The sequence below is a fragment of the Macrobrachium nipponense genome, chromosome 9, assembly GCF_015104395.2.
Source record: "Macrobrachium nipponense isolate FS-2020 chromosome 9, ASM1510439v2, whole genome shotgun sequence".
NCBI lineage: Eukaryota > Metazoa > Arthropoda > Malacostraca > Decapoda > Palaemonidae > Macrobrachium > Macrobrachium nipponense.
In genome coordinates this window covers 98289126-98303843 of record NC_061110.1, presented here as the reverse complement: position 1 = coordinate 98303843, position 14718 = coordinate 98289126, and positions in this window count along the sequence as shown.

The window sequence follows — 14718 nt, the reverse complement described above, 5'->3', positions numbered from 1 at the left end:
TAGTTTTACTCTGCAATAAAGAGAGAATTATATTTTTTTATATATTCCTTATCTGAAAATAAAAGGCAATCGATTCATTGTATATATATGTGTGTGTGTGTGTTTGTTTGTATGTGTGGGGAGTATTTCAGCCACCTGCTCAACAACCAGCAGGCATACAAAATAAATAATTGGTTGTAAACCACTATTGCAGTTAGAAGACGAATATACTGATGACTCTCTCTCTCTCTCTCTCTCTCTCTCTCTCTCTCTCTCTCTCTCTCCACCTTTTAAAGAAACGACTCATCTGTGAACAATTAAAATATTTACCCACATCTACCTCCACGCACATGCACAACCGCTCACACACACGCACACCCAGTCACGCATGCCCACACACCCACGGACAGATACCCACCGAAACTGACCATTTGGTCCATCGGCCTCAGGTAGAAGAATACCCCAAGAATACCCCCAGGTAACCTCCGGAAATGAACAGTTAGGAATCTTTTGTTCTACCTGCCCTCTTATGCCCCGAAGGATGGTAACCATTTTTTTTTTCAACTGCTGTTGATGTGACGAAATCCTCACTCAAGTGAAATGCTTTTGTAAGTTCTTCAGAAACTGTTTCATTACAAAATCGTTACAGGTAGTCAGCATGGTATATAATTATCAGTTTTATCAATTTTATTTTTAGGATTGCATTTTGTTAAGTAAATGGAACTGATACATTTTTTTTCGTAAATCTCTTACGTTGGATGTCACTTATTACTTGAAGAAAGTCGATATTGATTTGTGGGTATCAATACACAAGAATAATATTTTACTTTTTTGAAACATGGAAATCTGAGCCCTTCATAATATACTTTTTTTCTATTAAGAAAATCCACCCTTAACATACTTTACCACTTACATGTTAAGGCAGGTTTATCAGTACAACTAGAACATTATCCGATAACTAAGGTATATTTACTACTAAAGAGATATATTTACTAAAAGCATATATTCTTAAATCATTTCATAGCCACGCCATAAACCTACCGTATGGAATAATGGCAATCATTGTATTAAAGAAGGCAGAATTTTTGCTTCCTTTCTATAGCATACACTGTAAAATCTCCATATATCTCTTAATTTTCTTTATGCTTTGTTTCCCAGGATCCAAGCATTTTTTTCGCCCAACCAAAATTGCGAGTGTTTCGTGAGTTTCCAAAACAAACCCGGGAAATAGGAGTATGAATACTTTATACGTTGCACACACACCACACCACACACACACACACCACACACACCACACACAACCACACACATATATTTATATATATAGTATATATATATATTATAATATATATTACATATAATATATATATATGTTTTTTCTGTCTGTGTGTGTGTGTGTGTACTATATACTATATATATAGAATATAAGATATATTAGATATATATATATCATTTATATTTAATATAGTTATATTGTGTATGTATATATTATATCAATATAGATATAGAGAGATAGTATTATATAGATATATATAGTAAATATATATATAATATTATATATATATATATAGATAGATATATTATATATATAGATATATAGATATATATGTGGGGTGTGTAGTGAGTGGTTGTTGTGTGTGTGTGTTTGTGTGAGTGTTGCAAGTATAAAAGTATTTGATACTCCTATTCCCGGTTTTGGAAAATCACAAAACTCGCAATTTTGCCGGCGAAAAAAAATGCATTGGACTGACAAAGCCATAAAGAAAAATCTTAGGAGCTATTACCTCAGAGGATTTTACATTGGTATACTATTGGATAAGGAAGCAAAAATTTTTGCATATCGTAAAAATTCTTGTTCTTCTCTTCTCTCTCTCTCTCTCTATCTCAACATACAACACACTAAAATATAATACTATTAATAGATATAATATATATAATATATATATATATATTTATAGTATGTATGGTTTAGTAATGCCACACACACACACAAACACACACACCACAATATATATATATATAAATAATAGAGATATAATATATATATATAATAAATAATACATATATATATAATATAGATATAGATATATTTATATAGATATATATATATAAGATATATAAATACAAAATTTTTTTACATTTTTTTTGTAAATCTCCTTACGCTTGAACTTCAGTTCATATTTAGTAATATATATCTATATATAATAGATATAGATATATATTATTTATATATATATATATAGAGAATATATATATCTTAGAATATATAATATATTAATGAAGGTGATGTGTGTGTGTGTAGAGAATGATGAGAGAGAGATAGAGATAAAGAGATTGAAACAGAAAGGAATTTCTTACGATAGCAAAATTAATATATCAAAGAATGTCGGGTTCACGGCGGTTTCCAGTCCAAAACAAACTTCACGGCAAACTTATAGGTTAGCGCCGAAGTGGGCCATTTCAAGGGCACACAACAGAGAGAGAGAAGAGAGGAGGAGAGAGGAGAGGAGAGAGAGAAGAGAGGAAGACTGACCGTTGCGGTATGCGACTGACGCACCCGACACCCGAGGATGAAGAACGAAGACGATGATGATGATGATGACGGAGAAGAAACCTATGATCGAAGGTCACGTACCTCCGTGAGGGTCTATCTCGTTGCTGGGGGCTGATTATGTTCATGACCCGTTGGGGAGGTTTCTTTTAATTTCTCATGGTTTTTTTTTTTCTTTTTTTTTTTATCAAAGTTAATCGCGGTTTGTCGCTTTTTTTTTTCTTTGTACTACAGACACGGGCACCTTTTTTTTTTCTTTTTTTTTTTTTTTTTTTTTTTTACTTCAAACTGGCACTTTCCTTCCTTAAAAAATAAAAACCTACCACCCACACCTCCCCGCCCATCCTCTGTCAATCCCCCCCCTCCACCTTCTCCTACCGCCCTCCCTCCCCTCCCCTCCTAATATACCCTCAACAACCATGCCCGCCACCCTTCCCCCTTCCCCCAAGACCTATGATAGCCATGTTTGCTTGGTGACGAGTTCCCCACACAGTCCGATTAACCAACAGATATCACGCGTTTGAACATACGTTTACAATTGAGAAGTATCTAGAAGTGTTTCAGTGAACTGTCGGTGAGAAGATTAGTGAGAAAATAGTATTGATAAACGCGATCTACCTAAGTTAGTTTTATCAAGTGAAAATACTGTAAATCAAAATCAAGATGGCAGTAAAATTCCAAACTGTGGTAAAGGAAATGGCGAAATTTAAGTTCGCTGTTTAGCAGATTCGCAAAAACGATGACGGTAGCAGGAAGGGAGCTGGCATTTATTCATCTATAGAGATCAAACAAACACCCCCTAACCAAAAAGATACAAAAGCATTCATTAGATATATTAGAAGGATAATGATCCTTCAAACTGCGGAACAAATCAACAGAAAACATCATGATAAAATTAACTTGGAAGAAGTTCCAAATAAAATCCAAAGTGCGGTCAAAGAGAATCCATAAAGGAAATAAAAATACAATAAAATCAAACATATTCCGACAAACAAAGAAAAGATAATAAGGTGAACAATTGTAAAGATCCTAATTGATGCAATAGGAAAAAGAATCGCCAAAAGCATGCAAACTGTGCTAAAGGTTGTGGTTTTATAGTATAGTTAATCCACAAAAACCATGATCCCCCAGGAAAAATGTGCTTGCATGCAAACATTTCAGAACCCATCCACACAGGGTGTGCTGAGGTAATGCAAGATATGAGAAAAAGATACCAGAATATTATGCTCAACATGGGTCTATCATGGATAAGGGACAATGTTATTAAATCCAAGACTGAATTTACAAATAGTTGAAGATGAAGAAGAAGAGGAAGAGGAAGAAGAAGAAGAGGAAAATGGAATGAGAAAGTAAACAAAACTGGGAATGACAGAAAAAAATAAGGAAAACAAAGAACAAAGAATAAAAATATGGATGCAGAGATAACTCATTTGATACTACATATGGAGGCAAATCAAGCAGCATACATACGAAGAAAATAAACTACGACATGACTAACACAAAAAAAAATCCCGAAGAGGCTCTTACCAGATTTGAAAACAAGGATGGGAAAGGGAAAGGAAAGGAAAAATAGACAAGAAAGACCAAAGTCTGCAACCTTTGGAAAACGAAGCAATTGCAGATTGCGGAGAAAGATGTTACTACAAACATCCTAAGGTATGTCAACAACTATGAAATCATATGGTAAATGTGCATACCTAGACGGCTATGAGGGATGATTGCAGAGATCTACATCACCAAAAATAAAAATATGCAAAAAAACCTTAAAAGAAGTACAAAAGGATGTAAGTCCTGACAAAACAAAAAATTTAAATATATGGAACAACCCTGTTAGCCATGAATCATAATCAAATAAACTAAAAAATCAATCAAATAATAAAATCCAAAATAAGAAAAAAAAAACAAATAAAAAAAGAGAGGAACAAAGAATATCAGGTGATAAAGAAAAAAACCAAGACATCAACGCGGAATGCATTGTGGGTCACCAAAATATTTCCAAGCATCAGCTCCAAGATACAAACTCAAGAAGAATATATATTATAATTATAATATAATATTAAATATAATAAGTATTAAATATATGAAATATAAAAATAAGTAAATAAGATAAAGTTTTAAATGAAGATTTAAATTATCTGAAATATTAAATAATATAATTTGTATAAATAAATATTAAAGATAAGTATATATATATATAATATATATATTAAAGCTAATGTTATTTCAAAAAAAATAAGATAATATTAAATAATAGATATTACAAGAACTGGTATTTATGATTGCAAGAGGATATTGCAGGATATGGAACAAAAATTGCAGATTCAGACACAAAATGAATAAATCATGATGAAGGAAGATTCAAATATTATGGGAAAAGTTGGAGTTTTGTTAATGTCAGGAATTTCTGGAAAATGAAAGAAAAGAACAACATGCCAGAACAGGGAAAGAGAACATGGGAAAATCCTTATTTTAATTACCCATATAAATGAAGGAGGAAAAAACATGCAAAACCATCATAGTGGATGAATGAGCAGGCTTTAGTTAACGACGTAAACTCAAAAAGGAAAAATAGAGTACTTAGAAGAACTTAACCCAAATTGAAAAGAAAAATAGATATAATGAATATAAGTGAAACTTGGTATTCCCAAAGAGACTGGGGAATGATGATCAAATTAAAAGGGTTCTAAAACTTATAGATCAGATAGAAAAAAAAAACGGAACTTCAATGGGGGACAACCAGTCAAATATAGGGGGCAAGACAAAAAATAAGGAAAAGTAATGATGAAAGAATTAGTAACCTCAGAATGTGAACTAATAGGCCCCGGTGGTTGAGAATTTGAAATCTGAAAAATTAAATGAAACATTGTAAGATATTAGACCCCCGAATACTAAAGCAAGAGTTTGGACATAATAATAGAAAAAATTGGATGATATGTGTAGAAATCACAAGGACGGACTATTCTTTCAAAATTCTGGAGACTAACTTTCCTTTGCGATAGACTGGAAAAGAACGAATAGGGACGATTTGTTGGTGGTATTGTATTTAATAAATAAAAAAGAGACTAAGAGTAGTGCCAGAAGATAGAAGAGGCAATTCGAAAAGCTACTAGAATTTGCTACTAGAATACAACATTCAACAAATAAATCACCTGTCAACAAGAAAGGAAAATACTTTAGACCTAGTATTTGTGAATGAGGTGAATTATGTTAAAGAAATAATAGTTTATAATGCGAGTATTTCAGACCATAATGTCATAGAATTAACAGTCCATTCCAAACCAAGTGAAAACAGAGATAAGCAAGAAATGAAAAGGTGGGAAGGATATGGAAAATACACCTTCTACAGTAAAAATATAAAATGGTCAGAAATAAATGAAGAATTAAACAAAGATTGGGATAACATTTTCGTAAGTGATGACATGAGAGTAAATACGGAGATACTATATAAAATATTAGAGAAATAGTGGATAAATATATACCGAAGAAGAAAAGTAAACATCAGTCATGCATACCAAGAGACAGAAGGATCTTGTTCCAGAAAATCAGAAAGTGGATAAAAGGTCTTGCAAAAGAAAAAAATGCATGGAAATGCAGAACAAAAGATTATACAAAAAAAAGAAAATGAAAAACGGGACTTGGAAGAAAAATCCCTAGTAAATATCAAGCAAAACCCCAAACTATTTTACTCGTACGCAAAAAAGATGAATACAAGAAGAATAGAAATAGGCCCTCTAAGAATTGAAGGGAGATTAACGAATGAAAAAAAAGGAAATATGCAACATATTGGCAGAACAATATAAGAGAGAATTCACCCCTAGAATTGATAATGAAGATAATGATACAGAAGTAAGAGACAAAAATAGTTAATATTTAGCTGACATAGATATTAATGAAGCTGATATTGTGCAGGCTATTAATGAAATTAAAAATGGAGCTGCTGCAGGTCCTGATGGAGTTCCTGCTATTTTGTTAAAGAAAGTAGTTCATTCTATCGCAAAGCCACTTGCAATATTATTAAGACAAAGTGTAGATACAGGCAAGATTTATGATGAGCACAAATTAGCATATATTACCCCTACTTGCAAAAGTGGATCAAGACTAGAGGCAAGTAATTATAGGCCTGTGAGTCTAACATCACATATTATGAAAGGGTAATGAACAAAAATATTATGAAACATTTAATAAAAAATAATTTTTTTAATATAGGACAACATGGTTTCGTACCCAGAAAAAGTACACAAACCCAACTGTTAGTCCACAGTGAGAACATATACAAATATATGAAAAGCGGAAATTAAACAGATATGGTTTATCTTGACTTTGCAAAAGCTTTTGACAAGGTAGACCATAATATATTAGCGAAGAAAATTAGAAAACACAATATCTTGGATAAAGTAGGAAGATGGTTAAAAGAATTTTTACACAACAGAAAACAGATAGTTATTGCAAACGATGAGAAATCGGATGAAGCTAAGGTAATATCCGGTGTGCCACAAGGTACGGTGTTAGCTGCATTAGTTTGTTATTATGATTGCAAACATAGACAGTAATGTTAAGGACTCGGTAGTGAGTAGCTTCGCCGATGACACAAGAATAAGTAGAGAAATTACTTGTGATGAAGATAGGAATGCACTACAAAGAGACCTTAGCAAAGTATATGATTGGGCAGAGGTAAATAGGATGGTATTTAACTCTGATAAATTTGAATCAATAAATTATGGAGACAGAGAAGGAAAGCTATATGCATATAGGGGACCTAATAATGAGACAATCACAAATAAGGAAGCAGTTAAAGACCTTGGTGTGATGATGAATAGGAACATGTTATGCAATGATCAAATAGCAATTCTATTGGCAAAATGTAAAGCAAAAAATGGGGAAATTGTTGTTACAGCACTTAAAACAAGAAAGCTGAACACATGATTGCTTTATAAAAGTATGTTCGTAGTCCACTTGATTATTTTCAATATGATATGGTACCCACACTATCAAAGGGATATTGCACAAATAGAGAGTGTACAAAGGTCCTTTACAGCTAGAATAGAAGAAGTTAAGGACCTTGACTACTGGGAAAGACTACAATCATTAAAATTATATAGTCTTGAAAGGAGAAGAGAACTCTACATGATAATTCAGGCATGGAAAACAGATAGAAGGAATTGCTGAAAACATCATGGAGCTAAAAATATCAGAAAGAGCAAGCAGAGGTAGATTAATAGTGCCCAAAACTATACCAGGAAAGTAAGGAAAGCACACAGGACATTGATGATAAGCAGCGTCTATTCAATGCGTTGCCAGCTCATCTGAGGAATATATCAGGAGTGAGCGTAGATGTGTTTAAGAATAAGCTCGACAAATATCTCAGCTGCATCCCAGACCATCCAAGATTGGAAGATGCAAAATATATCGGAAGATGTACCAGCAACTCTCTGGTAGACATTAGAGGTGCCTCACACTGAGGGACCTGGGGCAACTGAACAAGATGTAAGGTCTGTAAGGTAAGGTCTAAGGTCTTATATCTTCAACCAAAGTAGCCATCTACTCCATCCTCAACCCTCAACCATCTCCTCCACCCACCCTCCCCTCCTCCTCATCTGCTATAACCCCCACTTCCTCCACCCCCTCCCCCATCCTATATCACCCCCACTAACTCCACCCTCCCCATCCTATATCATACTATTCCACTCCACTACTCCCCAGTCCTATATCACCTCCACTACCTCCACCCTCCCCGTTTTTATATCACCTCCACTACCTCCACCCCCCCATCCCCCTATATCCCCTTTTCCACTATCCACCCTTCCCCCTCCACCCTACATCCACCCTCCCCATCCTATATCACCTTCATACCTCCACCCTCCCCCGTCCTAATATCCACCCCCTCCTACACCTTCTACCCTCCATTCCTATATACCTCACCTCTACTACCTCTACCCTCCATCCTATATCACCTCCACTACCTCCACCCTCCCCCATCCTATATCACCTCCACTACCTCCTACCCCTCCCACCCTTACGGTCGAGGCACCCACCTCCTCCCCCTCCCTAGGGCTGAGTTGAAATATTCACAGGATTAGACTTGAAACCCCGAGATCCTTTTGATAGGAGGGCCTTTGCTTTTTACTTTTTCATCCGTGTGCGTGTCTGTGTGTGCGCGCGCGCGCGCAAGTGTTTCATCTCTGTTTACCTCGACTTTTTAACCCCGTGTAAATATTTCATGAGCTTCTTAATTAGTGATTCTTCCAAAAAGGTTGATGTTTACTAAATCTTAATGAGTTGGCTCTTCCCTCTAACAGGGTTGTGTGTGTGTCACTCTTTATTTTACGAAATTATTTGTTTTATTGTTTCTCTCTCTCTCTCTCTCTCTCTCTCTCTCTCTCTCTCTCTCTCTCTCTGTTGTCGTCTCTTGTTTGGCTATAATTCAAACCCATTCGGGAGGTTACGAAATGGTTCGTTTGTACAATGTCTTCATAAGCTAAAAACAGTTTTCAGTCACCTAGAATCAAAATGAATGATGGGGTTTCATCGAGTCAGCTTTTGGGTACTTCTATACTGCATGCATACATACATACATACATACATACATACATATATATAGGTATATATATGTATATATGTATATATATGTGTGTGTGTATATTTGTATCTATATATGCTGTATTTATATGTAAACCATACAATTTTTCTCTTCATGAGTTAACTAGAAGATATGGCTATGAATGCATGGATATTTCTTTTTTTTCAGTTGAACTGTTAATAGCTGCTTTTATCAACCCGGGCTTCATGAAGAGATCGCAAAATACTTTATATAACCCTTAATACATTTTGTGTCTTTTTCTGTTTTTTTTTTTTTTATTTTTTTTTTACATGACTCACTTTTGAAGTGATAACACTTCTTGATAACTGTACAGTGTCCTCAAATGTCTTTTTAGGGAGAATATGAAAAAAGAAAAATCATTTTGAGATTTAGAATCAGGAAAGAATTTCCCAGACATCTCAAGTGTAAATAAACAAAATTTATTTTGACAAAATGAATTTATTCTTATATGTATTTTTGAAACTACATTTTGATGAATATGAATACGTATATTCTTTGAGATATAATATTTAGACTACATTTCATAAGATAATCGCTCAATGTTAGTTCTGATTCCACGAAATTCCTATAATACAAAAGGTCTGTCGAACATTCATTGCGTAAAAACAGAGGGTAGAACAAGTGCCGTTTTCCACATGTTGAAAAGATGTGTTGCAGAGAACGTGTCCTAGAATCACGATCAAGCAAACCTTACAGAGAGTTTAAGGGACTCCTCTCTCTCTCTCTCTCTCTCTCTCTCTCTCTCTCTCTCGCTTTAATACTCTTTCTCCCAGGCTGAATCTCTTTTTCTATCTCCTCAATCGTATTTAACCTTATTTAGTGAATCTCTCTCTCTCTCTCTCTCTCTCTCTCTCTCTCTCTCTCTCTCTCTCCAAATTACCTCTCAGGGTATTGATATCTCTCTCTCTCTCTCTCTCTATCTCCTCAATCGTTTTAACCTTAATTTATGAATCCCTCTCTCTCTCATCTCTTCTCCTCTCCTCTCTTCATCTCTCCTAAACTTACCTAATTATCTCCTTTTCATTGTTATCCAACTCTCTCTCTCTCTCTCTCTCTCTCTCTCTCTCCTGTAAAAAAAAATATTATTCTTCATTATAAGTGCAAAGCCTTTCATCGCGTGTCCCTACTGTTGTTAATTTTGAACAAATTCTAAAGGATTCTCCAATCGCCCCGAGCATCTTACTCCCCCCCCCCCCCCCCTCCCTTCCTCCCCTCCCCGCCATCCACCCTCCTCCATCCCCCTCCCCTCCCATCCTCATAGTTATATATAAGCAAAGTAATTTTCATCTCTGAATAAGAACTGTGCAGGAGTTTCATGAATAATAATAAAGGAAGATTCCCAATTTAATATTTGCTTTTTTTTTAATGTCTGATGCTAGTAAGGGCGATCACCGTTTGTTTTTAATAACATACATATGTGTATAACAACCATGAACGAGTATATATGTATCTATGTATGTGTATATATGTATCTTATGTATGTGTTATATATATATATATATATATATATATATATATATATATATATATATATATATATATATATATATATATAATATGTGTTTTTATATATATGATATTGTGTGTTTGTGTATAAGCGTGGTCGGTGTGTTGGATATCATTTAACTCATACATTAATATGGATTATATATATATATATATATATAGAATTATATATTTATATTATATATATATAAGATATATATATATATATTAGCAATAATTAACCAGTAGAATGTTTAGTTTTACGAATGTTACCGCATGTAGCTTTTTCTCTAATTTCTTTTTTGGAGAAAATATTCAGCCTTTATTTTAAAGTCATTTCTATTAATGTCTAGCTAACTTTCGTCTTGAAATTTCCGTAATGGGGCCCTGTTAATTCCTTATTATTTATATTCATTAAAGAAAAAGGCTTAGTTTTGTCTGGAATCTTTTAATCATAATCGAATTCTTTCAGACTTTTTTTTCCAGACAATTGTGAATCTGGTCCGATGTTTTCGCCTAAATTCTTCAGCTCAAAATAGTCTATATTCTTCATTATTCATTTTTTTTCAAAGCTTTTGCGGGATTTCCTCATTCCCGTCCATTACTGATATTGATTTTCATTTCATTGCCAAACTTCCCTGTCCCCGTCGGCTCTTATGAACGCATAACCGAATTAAGTTCGAAAGAGAATTAGGCTTCATCTTAAGAATCGACCCCCTAACCCCCCTTTGTCTCTCTCTCTCTCTCTCTCTCTCTCTCTCTCTCTCTCTCTCTCTCTCTCTCCGTCTACCAAGGACTTGCCTAGATACTCTATCATTCCCTCTCTCTCCGGGAATAAATCTCTCTCTCTCTCTCTCATTCTCTGTCTTTCTCTCTCACTGGTCAAAAGATTTGCCAAATAACTCTCTCTCTCTCTCTCTCTCTCTCACTCTCTCTCTCTCTCTCTCTCTGTCTGTCTGTCTTCCAAAGGCTTGCCTAAATACTCTATCACCCCGCCCCCGTCTCTCTCTCTCTCTCTCTGAGACTTACCTTATTACTCTATCTCTCTCTTGGACTGAATCTCCCCCCCGCCTCTCTCTCTCTCTCTCTCTCTCTCTTTCTCTCTCTCTCTGAGACTTACCTAATTACTCTCTTTTATTCCATCTCTCTCCTGGACTGAATCTCTCTCTCTCTCTATCTCTCTCTCTCTCTCAAGACTTCATCATTCCATGTATTTTTCTGACTTCTATTTTTTTCTTTCTTCACTCCTTCCCTATTTTCGCCTGTTTTCCAAAGTTTTCCAATTAATTTTATCTCTTCGGTTATCAGGAGGAAAGTTTCTTCCCCGATTGTTTTTGCTATTTTCACTTAAGGTCAATCTCTCTCTTTATTTATCCCATTAGCGGTTTTTCATGTGTTTTGTTTTTGTTGGAAGAGGCGTTTAGTTCAGGTAGCCTACTTTTATGTTTATAATAATGGTGGGTGTTATTTATCCTTCTTATATTTTGCTTGCTGGGTCGGGTCATGTTTCTTATTTTATAAATCTAATGGTGCATATTATTTACTTTTTATCCCTCTTACATTTTGTTTCTTATTTTGTATTTATGATAGTGCATGTTATATATTTTCTTCATGTTTTATATTTTGGTTGATGGGTCGAGTAATGTTTCTTATTTTCTACATCTAATGGTCTATATTATTTTTTATTCTTACTTTCTTATTTTATATTTATAATGGTGCATGTTATTTATTTTCTATATGTTTTATATTTTGGTTGCTGGGTCGAGTAACGTTTCTTATTTTATATTTATAATTGGGCATGCTATTTATTTTCTACGTTTTATATTTGGGTTACTGGCTCGTGTAACGTGTCTTATTTTATATATATCTAATGGTGTATTTTTTTTTCTTGTGTGTTTTATATGCTGGGTCTAGTCAAAGTTTACAGTCACTTAATATTTTCTTTTTCGTTTGTAAACTTTATTTTGAGTTCTTCAGTAATTAGGTAATTCATTTTGATCTTCAATTCCATATACCGTGCTTTTCGTGAATTATTCAGGTTTACCCTTCATTTTCACTAAATATTTTCTTTTTTTTCCTTGAGTAAAATTTATTTTAAGCTCGCCTGCATTTCCTTTCCGTTATTTCAGTTTTGAATCATAGTTACCTCTCATGATTTTCAAATATTCAATATTTCGAAATAGGATGAGCATTTTTAAATGTTTTTCTTCATTAAATGTTTTTATTTTATTTTTCACTCTCTGTTTTTCTGTGTGATTTTTCACATTATCTCCCATTATCGTTTTCCTGACTATTTAATTCCTGGCACAGCCAAAACATTCTTTTCTATCCATCTCAGTTTTTTTTTTTGTTTTTTTTTTTTTATAACAAAGGTTTTATTCTTCCTCCGCGTCGCTGAAATATTTCATCTATTAACATAATAGCAGACTCGTAATTTTCCCAACATTTAATTTTCTCTCGCAGCATCCTCGGCGACTTATATTCTTAATCTTAGATCGACATTCGTTTAATAAAAAACATCTGTAATTCGCTTTAACCAGTAAATAGGAAATCAGTGAATTTAAGGGGGAGGTTCACAAAGATATTTAGTTAACTGTGATTCTGTCGGCAAAGGGTATATTTGTATTTCACAAAATTAGCTGTACTGAATATTACAAGGCCAAGGATACATAATTTGATATTATTGGTATTATGGTGTTATGCACCATGGCCTGGCTAAGAAATCTGTAAAATGTACTATATTACAAAGTAGGGGTATATTTGTATTTCACAAAATTAGCTGTACGGAAAACTATAAAACCCAGTATTCACTATTAGATATAATTCGTATTTTGATGGTATGGTGAATTGCACCATGGCTAAGAAATATAAATATAAATGTACCATGTTACAAAGTAGGGGTATTTTGATTTTCACAAAATTATCTGTACTGAAAACTATAAAACTCGCAATTAAATGTTATTGGTATTTTAATGATATGGTAAATTGCACCATAAGTAACCTATAAATGTAGCTCCTATATTACAAAGTAATATAGTACCTTTTATTGAAATGCATAAACAATCAACCTCGAAGTTGGGTCAACTGAAACACTGTGTTTACACTTCTCTTTATTTTTTACAAAACAGTATCACAGATTTACAAAACATATTGAGATCATCACAGTAATCACATTATTACATATACACATATATATACATAACTACATGTATATATATGCCTATGGATGTATATGAATGCATATGCAAGTGCACGAGTTGACGTGTGTGCGTGAATGAAGGTGGTTTTATTTGTACCAATATATGTTTGCTTTCAGTAAAGCATTTGTGTTGTTTTCTTGTGTTCATGATTTATTTCATCCTCGAGTTGTTTTGTATGCGTTATTGTATTGATGACATATAATTTGGTAACTGGAGGTGGAAAAGTATTAAAAAAAATATGGCTGTTATATAGATAAAATTAATAATATAGATATATATTATATATATAATATATATATAATATATATATATATAATAGTATTATTAGATATGTATATATATTATTAATATAATATATTATATAGTATATATAGATTATATTAGTTAATAGTATAAATATAGCACTATATAAATATATAGGCATAATATATTTAGATATATATATTTATATATATCATATAAATATATATAATGAACATATAATATATATATATTATAATACTAGTATATATACTATATAGGATATATATTATATATAATATAATAAATATATAGATAGAGATAAATCTATAGATGTTGATATATGCGTGTGTGTGTGTGTGTGTGCATAATTTCGAAAAAAATTTTGACCGCTGTCTGTTCTCTTTACTTAGTTACCAGGTGCATTGACATGTGTAGGTATAATGCCCATGTATATTTACATGCATGTCCATGTATTTATATACAAATGTATTCATACTCAAATGTATATGCATGCTAATACATCATTCTTATTTTTTCTGTAAACTTTCTATGTTGGGCAAAACTATCTTTTTTTTTTTTCAATCTGGAACTGGAATTTTATCTCTCAAAAAGACGTTTGTGACATGGAACTAAATTCTTCACTGGTTCGACAGTCCTTTCGA